This window comes from Strongylocentrotus purpuratus, unplaced genomic scaffold (assembly GCF_000002235.5).
Source record: "Strongylocentrotus purpuratus isolate Spur 01 unplaced genomic scaffold, Spur_5.0 spur5_scaffold_19, whole genome shotgun sequence".
Taxonomy (NCBI): domain Eukaryota; kingdom Metazoa; phylum Echinodermata; class Echinoidea; order Camarodonta; family Strongylocentrotidae; genus Strongylocentrotus; species Strongylocentrotus purpuratus.
The window spans coordinates 11,646,176-11,660,216 of record NW_022145604.1 but is presented as its reverse complement, the minus strand read 5'-3'; the positions used below and the strand labels follow the sequence as shown (position 1 = coordinate 11,660,216).

The following is a 14,041-nucleotide window of genomic DNA, read 5'->3' as shown; positions in this document are numbered from 1 at the left end:
GCCTAGTAGAAGTGAGGTGAAGAATCGCCTTCTTTCTTTATTTTTGGAGGGGGCCTGCATGCGGGTAATTCCTGCATGCGTATGCTGCCTCAAAAAAATTCTACAAAAAAAGGCGTTGGTTTCAAGTTTTGGTATAAATAATGCAGCCCCCCCCCCCTTACCGAAAACGCAGGCTTATTTAACCTGCTTTGAACCTGCGTCTGGCCTGCAATCTTAAATACATGCTAATTATTCTATTGCATGTTAAATTTTAGCCTGTATTTTGCAAAATCAGTCTTACATTTTTTAGCAGGTTAAATTTTAGCCTGCATCTTGCAAAATCAGTCTTACAAGTTTTAGCAGGTTAAATTTTAGCCTGTTATTAGCATGCATTTTGCAAAACACAGTCTTACAGTTTAAGCAGGCTAAATCTCAGCCTGCAGTTTAAAATTAGCATGCGTTTTGCAAAATACAGTTTTAGCAGGTTATATCTTTAGCATGCCAGATGAGATGCACTTTAATCTTTAGCATGTAAATTTCTATCATAATTTGTTAAACCTGCAATCTGAAGAAATGTCCTCTGAGCAGGTTTAGAACACAAATTTAACCTGTTATTGCTTTTTACATGTACTGTAGCCTGCAGGTTATTTTTCACATGCACGTTTAATGTTACATATCAGGGGTGATTCAAGAGTTTAAACAAAAATAGGTTCAAAGCCGAGCAAGCGAGGTTTCGAGCGCTTGGGGAGGCATCCCAAGACAAAAATCCAATTGAACACCAATTTAATTTTAATTTTTGCAGTTGGTTTTAATTAGTCTCATTGGGACTTTAATAGGACTTCAGTTGGTTTCAATTGGTCTAGATTGGCCCTATTGGACCAATTGGCCTAGGCCCCATTAGACTTTAATGGGAACTCAATTGGTTTCAATTAGACCAATTGGCCCTATTTTGGACTTCAATTGGTCCAATTCAGTTTCAATTTCAGTTTATTTTCATATTTCACATGTTTCATTACATATATGGCATGTTACATTTTTTGTAATCATTTTTTTGGGGGATGCATTTATACAAACAAACAGAATAATACATTCAATTGGTCCAATTGAAACCATTTGAAATATCTAATGGGGCCAATTGGTCCAATTGAAACCAATTGAAATCCCGATTAGAGTAAAATGGGGCCAATTGGTCCAATTGAAACCAATAAGACCAATAGATCTACCAATAGGAACAATAGGACCAATATAAACCAATAAGACTAATTGAACCCAATGGGACCAATAGAAACCAATAGAAACCTTCATTTATGTTAGCCTGCCTTTTCGATTAGCATGCTAAAATTAACCTGCAATACGTATCTCATGAATATTCATTATTACTCTACACGTCTCACAGAAAAATACATTTATCATGATTAATTGTTAAGCAAATTATGACAATTAATGCACATATCAATTTTGTGATTGTATTTTTCTTTGGAAATTATTGACCAATAGATTATTTGTCAGATCACACTTACATTCACGTTTTAGCAATAGATATATTGATTATACGATTACTAACCAATTAGAAATAGCATGTATGTTTTCTATATATATAGGTGTATGAGCCAACTATCAGGTCAACTATAGCGCCCTCGCGCTGCGTGGACGTGTTTTTCACAGGCTCTCTCAATCCGGTCAACTTTTCGGGAAAAATTTCATATCTTCACTGGAAAATTATACTTTTCTTCTGGAAGTTGGTTTCATTGCATATATGTTCAGGATATTGGATCCATAAGCGTGGTGAATTGGATTATACAGAATAGGGTAGGCAAACAAAATTTGGGCTTTCTATACGCACCCTCTAACACACACGCACGGCGGGATTTGATTTTCCCGCCTCCCCCTAACACCCAATCATGTCGACTTCCGCTCCGGAGGTCGACAGTTTCAACCTGGACGAGGAGTTTCGGACAGTCACGTATGGCAAGAAACGCCAAAATAAACGAAAACGTGAAGGAAGTCTGACTGTAGAATCTATCTCCCTCAGAACGGACTCCTCGAACAGTTCAGATTCAGACACCTCACGAAATACTGACTACAAAACCCCCTCCTCTAACCGCACCACTTCCATCCATACTAGCACCCAACTTTTGAAAACCCTGATAGTCCCAATAGATAAGACCAAATCCTTAAAGAACGTAACCCCTAAAGCAATAGCTACATCAATCAAAGAATGTGTGGGCCAATCACCCATGATTGAGTTTATCAAACACACGTACTCCGGAATTCTTGTTCAGTGCAAGACCCCAAAACAACATCGAAACCTTAACCAAATCCAATCAATCGGTAACATTCCAGTTAAAGTACAAGAGAAGATCGTGGGTGTAAAAGGAGTCATTTCAGGGATCCCGGTAGACATGACAGAGAAAGAGATAGAACAAGAGCTGAAATGCCAAAAAGTAATAGCAGTTAAAAGAATCATGAAGAAAAGAAAAGAAAACAAAGGAAATGAAAACGAAACAAATCTGCAGCCAGAGTACTTTCCGACTAGAAGTGTCATTTTGACTTTTAACTCAGAACTTCCAGAAAAGGTTTCTATGTTTTTTCAGACATTCAGAGTCTCGTTATATATCCCACTCGTTCCCAGGTGTTACAGATGCCAAATGTTTGGTCATGGCATTGCTCATTGTAGATCGAAGTTGAGATGTGTTCGCTGTGGAGATCCCCACACTTTCGAACAATGCCAAAGAAAAGAAAATCCAAAATGTGTAAATTGTGGAGAAGCCCACTCCGCTGCCTATAATGGCTGCAAAGAAGCTAAAAAGGCAAAACAGGTCCAGCAATTCAAATGCGAAAACAAACTAACTTACGCACAAGCCTCGAAGGCATGGAACGAAAAACAACGTCATGATCAAAATTCCAACCCTATCCCAGAACCCATTCAAAAGAGCGCTCAACAACAGAGTGCACATCAACCCCAAACAAACAAAGAGTCTCCCCCCAATTACGAACCCCCTACCAAAGTTTCAAGTGCTCCACATTATGAACAACCATCCAAAGTTCCCTCTTCCTTATACTCCCAAGATCAAAATCAATCAAACAGAAATACAAAACTCGCGGGGAACGCAAATTTAACAAATACTTATGTCAGAAATGGAAACGCCTCAACATCAGAACGAAATGAACAAATATTGCACTCTATTGTACAATTGATAATGATTTTTGAAAAAGATAAAAGAGAAGTTGATATTATTGAGCTGGTTAAAGTAGCAGCGGAAAGACTACTTTACAAAAGATTGCATCACGAGCAGTATGATGGGTGCAGTTAGTTATTTAACAACAATAGCTGTGCTTTCCATTCTCCAATGGAACGCACAAGGCATGTCCGCACATGGACATGAGCTCTTAAAATTTGTAGACTGTAATAATAGAACAAATAAAATAATTCATTTAATCTGTATCCAAGAGACTTGGTTCAATGACACTAGGAACTTAACCCTTCCAGGCTATACTTGTATCCCAAAAAACAGAAAATCCCAATATCGAGGTGGATGTGCTTTTTATGTTCATGACTCTATCCAATACAATCACTCCTCTAGAGATGAGACAGATTTAGAATTACAATCCATAGAATTATACGTAGCTGATTCTATTTATCGAGTTGTGAATTTTTATAACCCATGCAAACAACTAAACCAAATTATCACGCAAGAACTTCAAAAAAGCATCCAAGAATACGATAAATATATCATCGTAGGAGACTTTAACTCACACAATACTTTATGGGGGAGTGAAAAAACGGACCCCAATGGCAAGATCATTGAAAACTTCATAAACGAAAAAAATATGGTTTTATTAAATGATGGGTCCGGAACAAGAATGGATCCGAAGAACGCAAAAGTATCAGTTTTAGATCTATCTATTACGTCCTCCCTCTTATCTGGCAAATGCGAGTGGCGCGCTTTACAAAACAAATTTGGAAGCGATCATTACCCAATCTCTATTCATATCATACTAGATAAAAAGCACAACGATAATAAACAAGACGAAATGGAAGATATCAGATGGTCCTTTCGGAACATGAACTGGACACTTTTCTCGGTAGAGTGTGAAAAAATGTTTCATCGGGAAAACGAAAAAAATGTAAGTGAAGACCCAACAGAGTTATATCTACACTTTATCAGTACGATCACCGAGGTTATTCAGAAAACCTATCCAAAAAAAGGTAAACGACAACGAAAACCCATCCCTTGGTGGAATAAGGAGTGCTCAGATAAAATAAAGGAGAGAAATAGAGCTAAAAAGAAACTAAATAGAACAATATCGATTGAGAATTTAAACGACTTTTTGAAGAAGAAGGCAGAGACGCAGAAATTCCTTCGTCAATGTGAACAACTATACTGGAACAACTTCTGCCAGAAACTTAATCGATTTGTCCCGGAATCTAACATCTGGAAATGCATTAAAAGATTGAATGGCATACAAACCAAAACAAAAAGAATTCCAGTACTGAAAGACAAAGAAAGGATTATGCAGTCGGACCAAGACAAGGCGGAGTTACTTGGAGGTTTCTTTCATACAATTTTTACTACAGAAGCGCCAAAATCAACAGAAAAAACCCGAAGTTGGCAGCCGAATCAGGAAATAATGGATAATACATCAAAGGAAAGTAAAGTACATACTCTGAATGGGGCATTCGGACTAGCAGAATTCAATAGAGCCATCGAAAAGAAAAAAAATTCTGCTCCTGGAAAAGACAGAATACCGTATTCAGTTTACCAAAACTTGCCCCTTGTGGCGAGAGAGTACGTACTACATTTCATTAATTTAATCTGGGAATCCAACCAAATCCCACCCCAACTTAAACACGCGATAATGGTCCCAGTCCTAAAACAGAACGGAAATGCAAGTGAGGCATCATCATATCGACCCATAGCGTTATCGCCATGTCTCATAAAAATCATGGAAACGATGATTAAAACAAGACTTGATTGGTTTTTAGAGAAGCATGAGATATTACCTACTTTTATGAGTGGGTTCAGAAGAAGCCGTAGTATAACAGACAATATAGTAAATCTTGAAAACGATGTCCAGAAGAGTATAAATAATAAAGAGCATACTTTAGCCGTTTTCTTAGACATAAATAAGGCATATGATACAGTATGGATAGAAGGCCTAATTCACAAACTAGGAAATATAGGTATTCAAGGAAACATGCTTAGATTTCTTCACAACTTTTTAAAAGACCGCACTTATCAGGTACGCGTTGGTAGACAACTATCGCACGAGTTCAAGATGGAGAGAGGTCTCCCGCAAGGTAGCATACTGAGTCCCACACTCTTTAACATAATGCTCAACGATATCCCAACAGACCCTTCGATAAAAATATCCTTGTATGCCGATGATTGCGCGATATGGATCTCACGCAGCAATATTCCTTTCATTACCAAAAAAATACAAAATTATATTGATGACCTACATAGCTGGTTTACGTCCTGGGGTCTCCAACTGTCCCTAAAAAAGACTGTTCCCCTACTATTCACCAAAAGTACCAAAAACCATGAGATAAACCTCACTTTAAACAAAACACCACTAAAATGTGAAAATACACACCGATTCCTAGGTATATTATTTGACAAAAAACTTACCTGGACCCAACATATAGAGTATATATCCACCAGATGCAAGAGAAAGTTAAATATTTTAAGATGTTTAACTGGTACGTCATGGGGCAGTTCATCTAAGTCCTTAATAATGGTTTATAGAGCTTATATTCGCCCCCTTTTGGACTTCGGGTGTGAAGCCTACGACAGTGCATCGGAAAACGTAAAGAAGGTGTTAGATTCGATTCAATACCAATCCTTAAGGATATGTGCAGGTGCCCTACCGGTAACTTCACTAGCGTCTCTCCAAGTAGAAATGGGAGAAGCCCCATTAGATCTTAGGAGACAACAACTAGCCCTAAAATATAAGCACAGCATAGAACAGCAACCTAAGCATCCAGTTTTTCCAAGTTTACAACCTTGTTGGCAGTATCAGTATATGAAAGGAAAACAGTGCAACAAACCGTTTGGTTATCGAACAGAAAACTCTAACAAACTCCTTTCTGTAGAAAAATTAAAACCCCTAAACTTCCCCCCATGGTTACTAACGGAGCCTGTTATATCAATTGAATTGGCTAGTCAGATAAACAAATCTGATAATCCACTACTTTTGCAACAGAGAAGTTTAGAAATAATAAACACAAAATGGTTCAGCCAACTTCACATATTCACAGATGGGTCCAAACTTCCTAAAGAAGGACGTTGTTCTGCAGCTTTCTATGTTCCTTACTTCGCGTGTAAACAATCAAAGAGATTGTCTGACGGAACATCCTCATATAGAGCTGAGTTGGCGGGGATAATGCTGGCCCTCAATTGGTTACACCAGTTAGATACTTTATATGTAGGATCAGTTATATTCAGCGACTCATTAAGTGCCTTAGTAGCAATAAAGAACAAAAAAGAAGAGAATTTTATTTCAGAAATACTTGTAAGCTTAACCCACCTTAAATTAAAAAATATAAATGTTAGCTTTGAATGGATTCCCTCCCACTGTGGAATAACGGGAAATGAATGTGCGGATTTTCATGCTAAGGCAGCCCTCAGCAAACACATTGAAATAACAAACAGCCTTAATATCTCAGAAGTGAACAGTATTTTAGAGAGGCATTTTACCGAGCTGTGGCAATTAAGATGGCAGGTTTCTCCAAATACACATTACAAAACAATCCAAAAATCGGTTGCACAAACCTTCAATTGCAAACTAGAGCGAGCAAAAGAAAAGATAATACGTCGTTTACGACTTGGACACATTGGTCTTAACGCGGATCTAGGCCGAATGGGAATACATCCAACTGGACACTGTAACTCGTGTCGAGAAGTAGAAACCACTGAACACTTTATAGCAAAGTGCCCGAAATATTTAATTGAAAGATCCATGCTACTCGCTGAAACAGATTGTATAAATCCTGACGATATTTTAAGGCTCTTAAATTCATCAGAAGCTAACATTCAAAACGCTTTATACCGTTTCGTTCTAAGAACGAAACGTTTCAACTAACCCAAAATAATCGAGCATTTTTTTTTTTTTTTTTTTTTTTTTTTTTTTTTTTTTTTTTGCACCACCACTCACAAAAGCCCACATTTTGTTTGTTTCCCCTAAAAAGTTTAATTATCCAATGAAACATGTATTATAAACACCACTCTATCACAAAATTGTTTTTCTTTTCATCGAAGATTCATTAAAGTCTGCGAGGTCGCTCAAAGCCAATTTCCCCGGAAAAGTACCCTCTTGATTTTATAATTGTTGATCAATTCCTTTCTTCTTTCGAGTTTCCAGATTATTTATGTATCCCAAAGGGAGCCCCCTGTCTACACCCGAGAGACAGGACGGTGTCTGGACGGTGTCTTAGAACGGACAGGACTACGCGGTAACCTACAGGATACAAAAATCTACATTTTGTCGTATTTTTATTTTTTTTATTTTTTTTTCTTCATCTATTTTCTCTTTCATTTCATTTTAAGGGGAAAAAAAAAAGAATAAGAAAAGAGAGAGAAGCCTATATTTAAATTATATTTTTGACACTCTTATTTTTAAAAAAAAGAGAAAGAAAGAAATTAATATTAAAAAGAAAGGCGTTGGTGATAATAGTCAGGTTTTGACTGATTGCCATTACAACAAAAAAACAACAACAACTGTACTTTTACAAAAGTCAATCTTGTATTAACTTCAAATGATCTTTGTGATGGAGTTAGTCTAATGCAATTGAGATTAGAATATTCCTAGTGGTGGACACTTGCAAATATTGATTATGATGTATCAATTTATCCCTCGTTCCTCTACCGAGTCGATATACCAATAGAAGTCTTGTACTGATAGTGATGGCAATCGAATATCTTCATTTTGTTAGCCTGCATTTTAGATTAGCATGCTAAAATTAACCTGCATAACTTACATATTTCAGCGTTTTTGCAGGCTAACAAAGCAGGTTAATTTGCATACTAAAAAAGCAGGGCAATTTTGCTGGCTAATTGAGCAGGTTAAAATGATTTTGCAGGCTAAAATAAGCCTGCTTTTAAAATGTACAGGCTAAATTAAGCCTGCCTAATTTGCATATTTCGGCGTCAATGCTTGCTAAGGAATTAGCCTGCTTTTTAGCAGCTATGCAGGCTTGATGCAGGCTAGAAGCAGGCCTGCCTTTTCGGTAAGGGCCACCACCCCCCCCCCCCCCTCCCCCCACCAATAAAAAATTGGCTCGATACCCTCACTGCCTCGGCTTGATGACAATTATTCAACACTGGATCTGCAAATACTTAGTTATATTCTTATATAAGTTACAGGCGTAGTACTTAGACTGTTGTATTTGGGGGGGGCAGGCTTGTTACCTTGGTGCCCGGCCCCCCCCCCCACTCAGTGTTATTTTGTTCCTTCTTTTTTAAAGCACCCCCTGCCTTTTCCTGCCTTGGAGACCTCCTTTAATCTGGAACACTGCTCAATGTACCCCCTATCTATGATATTCAAGATATTTTACGACTCCCTTTTTAAATTTCTAAGGAATCCAAAGAGAAAAAAAATAAAAACGCCCCCTTTTTTAAGAAATCTCTGGGTGAAAAGTCAAATACTTTTTTACAATTTTCTGGCCGGACTTTTTCACACGAAAAGTACCCCTTTACTGGACATTTTGGTAACATGCATGGTATCCTTCCGTTCTCTGAGTGGGGGGGGGGGGGGTGCGGGCCACGGTGTCATATCCATGATCCACGAGAATTGCCTGCAAAACCAATTTTCTCCTTTTTGTTCCCTTTTTCTGGGAATCAAAGAATCAAAGAGATATATTAAGCAAAGCAATTAAGACATGATATTGCAATGACGTGCAAGTGCATGGGCGGGCATGGGGATCTTTGGTCTCGCAAGCCTTCAGTCTCCCGGACCTTTGGTCAACTGGTCATTATCCGTTCCTCAAATTTCTATGAAGAATATTTTGAGAAAAATAATTGTGATGTAAGTTTCGATTTTAAAAAATATATATAATGCAGCCCCCCCCCCCCCCCTCCCTCCTCCCATTCCATCTCGGGGTATGTAATCAGCAACAGAGGCAAAGATGTATGAGCAAAATCAATTTTTTATATATATATTTTTTTTTTAAATATCTGATCTTGTGTACCTGTATAAATATGTATAAATAATTACGGTAATAAATAAAAAAACAAAGTTGCATTAAACCACTGTGTGGCATAATACACGATTGTTTTTAGGGGCGGTGTGTGAATAATTAATATTGATGATGACTGTCAAGGTGTAGGCCTTTATGCTTTATTTTTGTTAAGAACAAATACAGAAATAGATCTAAGTATCACTACAAAAAAATGAGGAAAAACATGGTAATATAAACTCACATATCCCTGGTAATATTATGTCATTTCAGCAGATTTTGTAGATCATTTTTTTTTTTTTGGGGGGGGGGGGGGGGGTGGGGGTTGTGACAATGCATTTGAAATTACTTTATCACCCAAGTCATTCGTTTCTTGTACTATTGTCTTGATGCCTGACATGAATACATAATTTTGTTTATCATCATGTATTAGTCAAAACGTATTCTTTCACATGATTGGTAATGAGAGCTTCCATTTCATTTTTTGAAATTGGGGCGTTTCCAATACTGGTCTTTACCTTTAAACAATGTGCCTAGTATAGCGCCATCTATTGCTGTTCACTTGATATTAAACACTCAGAAGTCTACATGAACATGCATTGTGTCGAGGTTCAAGCCAGGATCCCCTTTTTGAGCATCAAGGCAATTCAAGTCATAATGTTGTCATTAAGTCAGGCAAAGAGGTTAGTTTTGTTGTATATTCAATGTATTTTAAGAATTGTCAAAATAAAAAGTAGAAATTAGTGTGTGTGTTTTGAACTTAATACTGCGAGATGTTGATGTTTTATTTACTTTATACCAGCCCATGCTGGTTTAATATGTATGTACATTTTACCTTGTATTAAAAAAAAAAACAATGATAACAGTGATGATACTACTAAATACTTTGATATATTATGAGAGTGCTAAAGAACTATATACGTAGAGATTTGGAATTTATTATTGTCTAGTTAATTGTTTAAAGAAGCTATAGTGAAGTCTAGTTGAGACACTTGTAGTGTGAGTTTGTATTTATGTAAAGCCATGATGCAGATGGACTAGAATAGTGACTGGGGTTATTTTAATAGGTTAGGAAGATCATGACACGATGCACATTATTTTATGAGTTTCTCAAAGAAACCGTGTTATTGCTATATTGATGATGCTATGATGTACTTTTATTTAGGTTCTTTTATCTGTGTCGTTATTCCACAGTTTTCACGGAATTAAAGCTACAAATTCCCGTAGAAGCCTTTGTTCAGACTTGTTTATTTGCTATCAACCTCGCTGCAGCCACAATGATGACCGTCAAGATGTGGGCCTACGTAAACGGTGAGAGGGGTTGGTGAGGGGTGGAGATGATGAGAGGGATGGAGATGATGAGAGGGTTGGAGACAATGTGAGGGATGGAGATGATGAGAGGGATTGGTGAGGGATGGAGATGATGAGAGGGATAGAGACAATGGGAGAGGTGGATACGATGGGAGGGTTGGAGACAATGTGAGGGATGGAGATGATGAGAGGGTTGGAGACAATGTGAGGGATGGAGATGATGAGAGGGTTGGAGACAATGTGAGGGATGGAGATGATGAGAGGGATGGAGACAATGTGAGGGATGGAGATGATGAGAGGGATTGGTGAGGGGTGGAGATGATGAGAGGGATGGAGACAATGTGAGGGATGGAGATGATGAGAGGGATGGAGATGATGAGAGAGATTGGTGAGGGGTGGAGATGATGAGAGGGATGGAGATGATGAGAGGGATGGAGATGATGAGAGGGTTGGAGACGATGTCAGGGATGGAGATGATGAGAGGGATAGAGACAATAGGAGAGATGGAGACGATGGGAGGGTTGGAGACAATGTGAGGGATGGAGATGATGAGAGGGTTGGAGACAATGTGAGGGATGGAGATGATGAGAGGGATTGGTGAGGGGTGGAGATGATGAGAGGGATGGAGATGATGAGAGGGTTGGAGACAATGTGAGGGATGGAGATGATGAGAGGGTTGGAGACAATGTGAGGGATGGAGATGATGAGAGGGATGGAGATGATGAGAGGGATTCGATTGGTGAGGGGTGGAGACGCCACACCATTCCTTGTGTTGTGGTATAGGTACATGTACGTATTATTTCATATGCAAGTTACAAGGCAAAAAAAAACTTAATAAATAAATAAAGTTTAAACAATTAAATAAAAATGAGGACATGTTTGACAAACACACATAATAGCAATAAACATTATTTGTTTACGACTCCAAGATACAAATTCCAACAATATGACATTGAGCAGACTCATAATAACAAATGATAAGCAGGTGTAATCTTGTATTAATTTTATGCCACGTTGTGGTAATGCAAATTTGTTTTTTTTTGTATATTAATTATTTATAGTATACATATTTATACAGGTACACAATATATGAGATATAAATCTGTTAACCCCCAGCCCCCCCCCCCCCTCCCCCCCCCCAAAAAAAAATATATATAAAAATTGATTTTGCTCATAGATCTTTGCCTCTGTTGCTTATTACATACCCCAAGATGGAGAGGGAGAGGTGGGGGGGGGGGGGCAGCTGCCTTATAAACAAAAGATTGAAAATTACACCGCAATTTTTGTAAGGGATGGAGACGATGGAAGGGATGGAAACGGGAGGGATGGAGACGTCTCCATCCCTCTCATCATCAATATCGTCTTCATCCCTTACATCATCAACATTGTCTCCATCCCTCACCAATACCTCTCATCATCTCCATCCCTCACATTGTCTCCATCCCTCTCATCATCTCCATCCCTCACCAATCCCTCTCACCATCTCCATCCCTTACATCATCAACATTGTCTCCATTACAGGTGTATTATGCCACGTTGTGGAAATGCAATTTTATTTTTTTTATTTATTATTTATTTATAGTATGCACATATTTACAGCTACACAAGATCAGATATAAATCTGTTAACCCCCAGCCCCCCCCCCCCCCCCCAAAAAAAAAATTTTAAATTGTAACATGCAGATGACACGCCACACCATTCCTTGTGTTGCGGTATGGGTACGTATTATTTCATACAGGTATGCAAGTTACAAGGCAAAAAAAACCTAAATAAATAAATAAAGTTAAAACAATTAAATAAAAATGAGGACATGTTTGAAAGACACACATACATAGCAATAAACATTATTTGTTTATGACTCAAAGATACAAATTCCAACAATTGACATCAAGCAGACTCATAATAACAAATGATAAGCAGGTGTAATAGTGTATTAATTTTATGCCACGTTGTGGTAATGCAAATTTGTTTTTTTTATTTATTATTTATTTATAGTATACATATTTATACAGGTACATAATATATCAAATATAAATCTGTTAACCCCCAGCCCCCCCCCCCCCCCTCCCCCCCCCCCCAAAAAAAATTGATTTTGCTCATAGATCTTCGCCTCTGTTGCTGATTACATACCCGGCCGAGATGGATGGGAGGTGGGGGGGGGGGCAGCTGTCTTTTAGAAATTTGAGAAACGGTTAATGACAAGTTGACCAAAGGTCCAGGAGACTGAAGGCTTACGAGAATTAAGATCCCCCTGCCCCTCCATGCACCGGCACGCCATTGCAATATCATTGCTTTGCTTTGTATATATCTCTTTGATTCCCAGAAAAAGGGAACAAAAAGGAGATTTTTTGGTTTGTTTGTTTGGGGGGGGGGGGTGGTGGGGGCTGCATTATTTATACAAAAACTTGAAACCAATACCTTCTTTTCGTCGAATTTTTTTGAGGCAGCCCCCTCCAAAAAAATAAGAAGGCGATTCGTCAGCTCACTTCTCTGCTTAGAGTACTAGGCTAGGCCCTTACGTTAGATCTAGCTATTTATCAAGTCTTTAACTTTTAGGAGTAAAATATGATTATCTGATTATGATAAGTATAAGTAGATCTAGACCTATATGATAATGATATAGATCTAGCTACAGTAGATATAGATCTAGACCTAGGTCTAGTTTACTCACTAAATCGAATTGGATATTCTACTCGGAATGAATAATGATAATACAGTAGATATAGATCTAGTTTGATTAGTTGAATATTCGATTAGTTATACTCACATCACTCGATCAAATTGGGCAGTACAATCATGCAATGCAGTGCAGCGACCCGGTACGGGCGCCGAGTCAGTGAATTCCCCCGCCAACCCGGCCGGCGGCGCTGTACGGCTAGCTGCACACTGAGCTGAGCTGCTGCGGTAGCACTAGGCAGTAGTCTGCTAATTTACGGCCAGGACGAAAAAATGTGAACAAACATCAACCATCTCGTCTAAAATATACTATATTCTACTTCTCAATAATGAAATTTGTGTCAGGAATAAAAAATAGACCTTCATACGAGATAAAAATGATATTTTTGCAGTGATTTACTGACAAAAACACTGCTCGACTTTCAGTGGTCCGAGTAGATACAACGCACATTTAATGTACGTGCGGCAATGCAGATTGCGAGCTGTGAGTAAATTGTCCGAAATGTCATTTTTTTTTGGTCATTTTACCTAAAGAAAAGTTATAGATTGTCTTCATTAGTATCATTTAACACAATTCCATTAAAGATTGTGGTTGGAAAGGGCATTATTAAGTCACAATGAGCACAAACATACACATTGGTATCTCTTGATCGATTAATCAGGTCGGGACATCTCGGCCAAGTTTTTCCAGCTGGGCCGAGTAGTCCCATGGGCCGAGTTAGCCCAACTCCCTCTAGACTCAAGATCGATTAAATTTGTCGGGACATCTCGCCCCAGTCTTTGAGGCTGGGGCGAGATGTCCCGTGGGGCTAGTTAGCCCGACTCCGGGTCATGGCATGGCAGGATCTGAGCGACTTCCCGAGAGCAGTCGATACACTAGACATCTAGAATAGTATT

At 38.4% G+C, this 14,041-nt stretch overlaps 1 protein-coding gene across 1 annotated transcript in view; it reads right to left on the bottom strand.

The window, feature by feature from the left end:
• The window catches only part of LOC100888862 (urease accessory protein D), a 29,059-nt gene that overhangs the window by 13,966 nt on the left and 1,052 nt on the right, over nt 1–14,041 (bottom strand). The window lies entirely within an intron of this gene.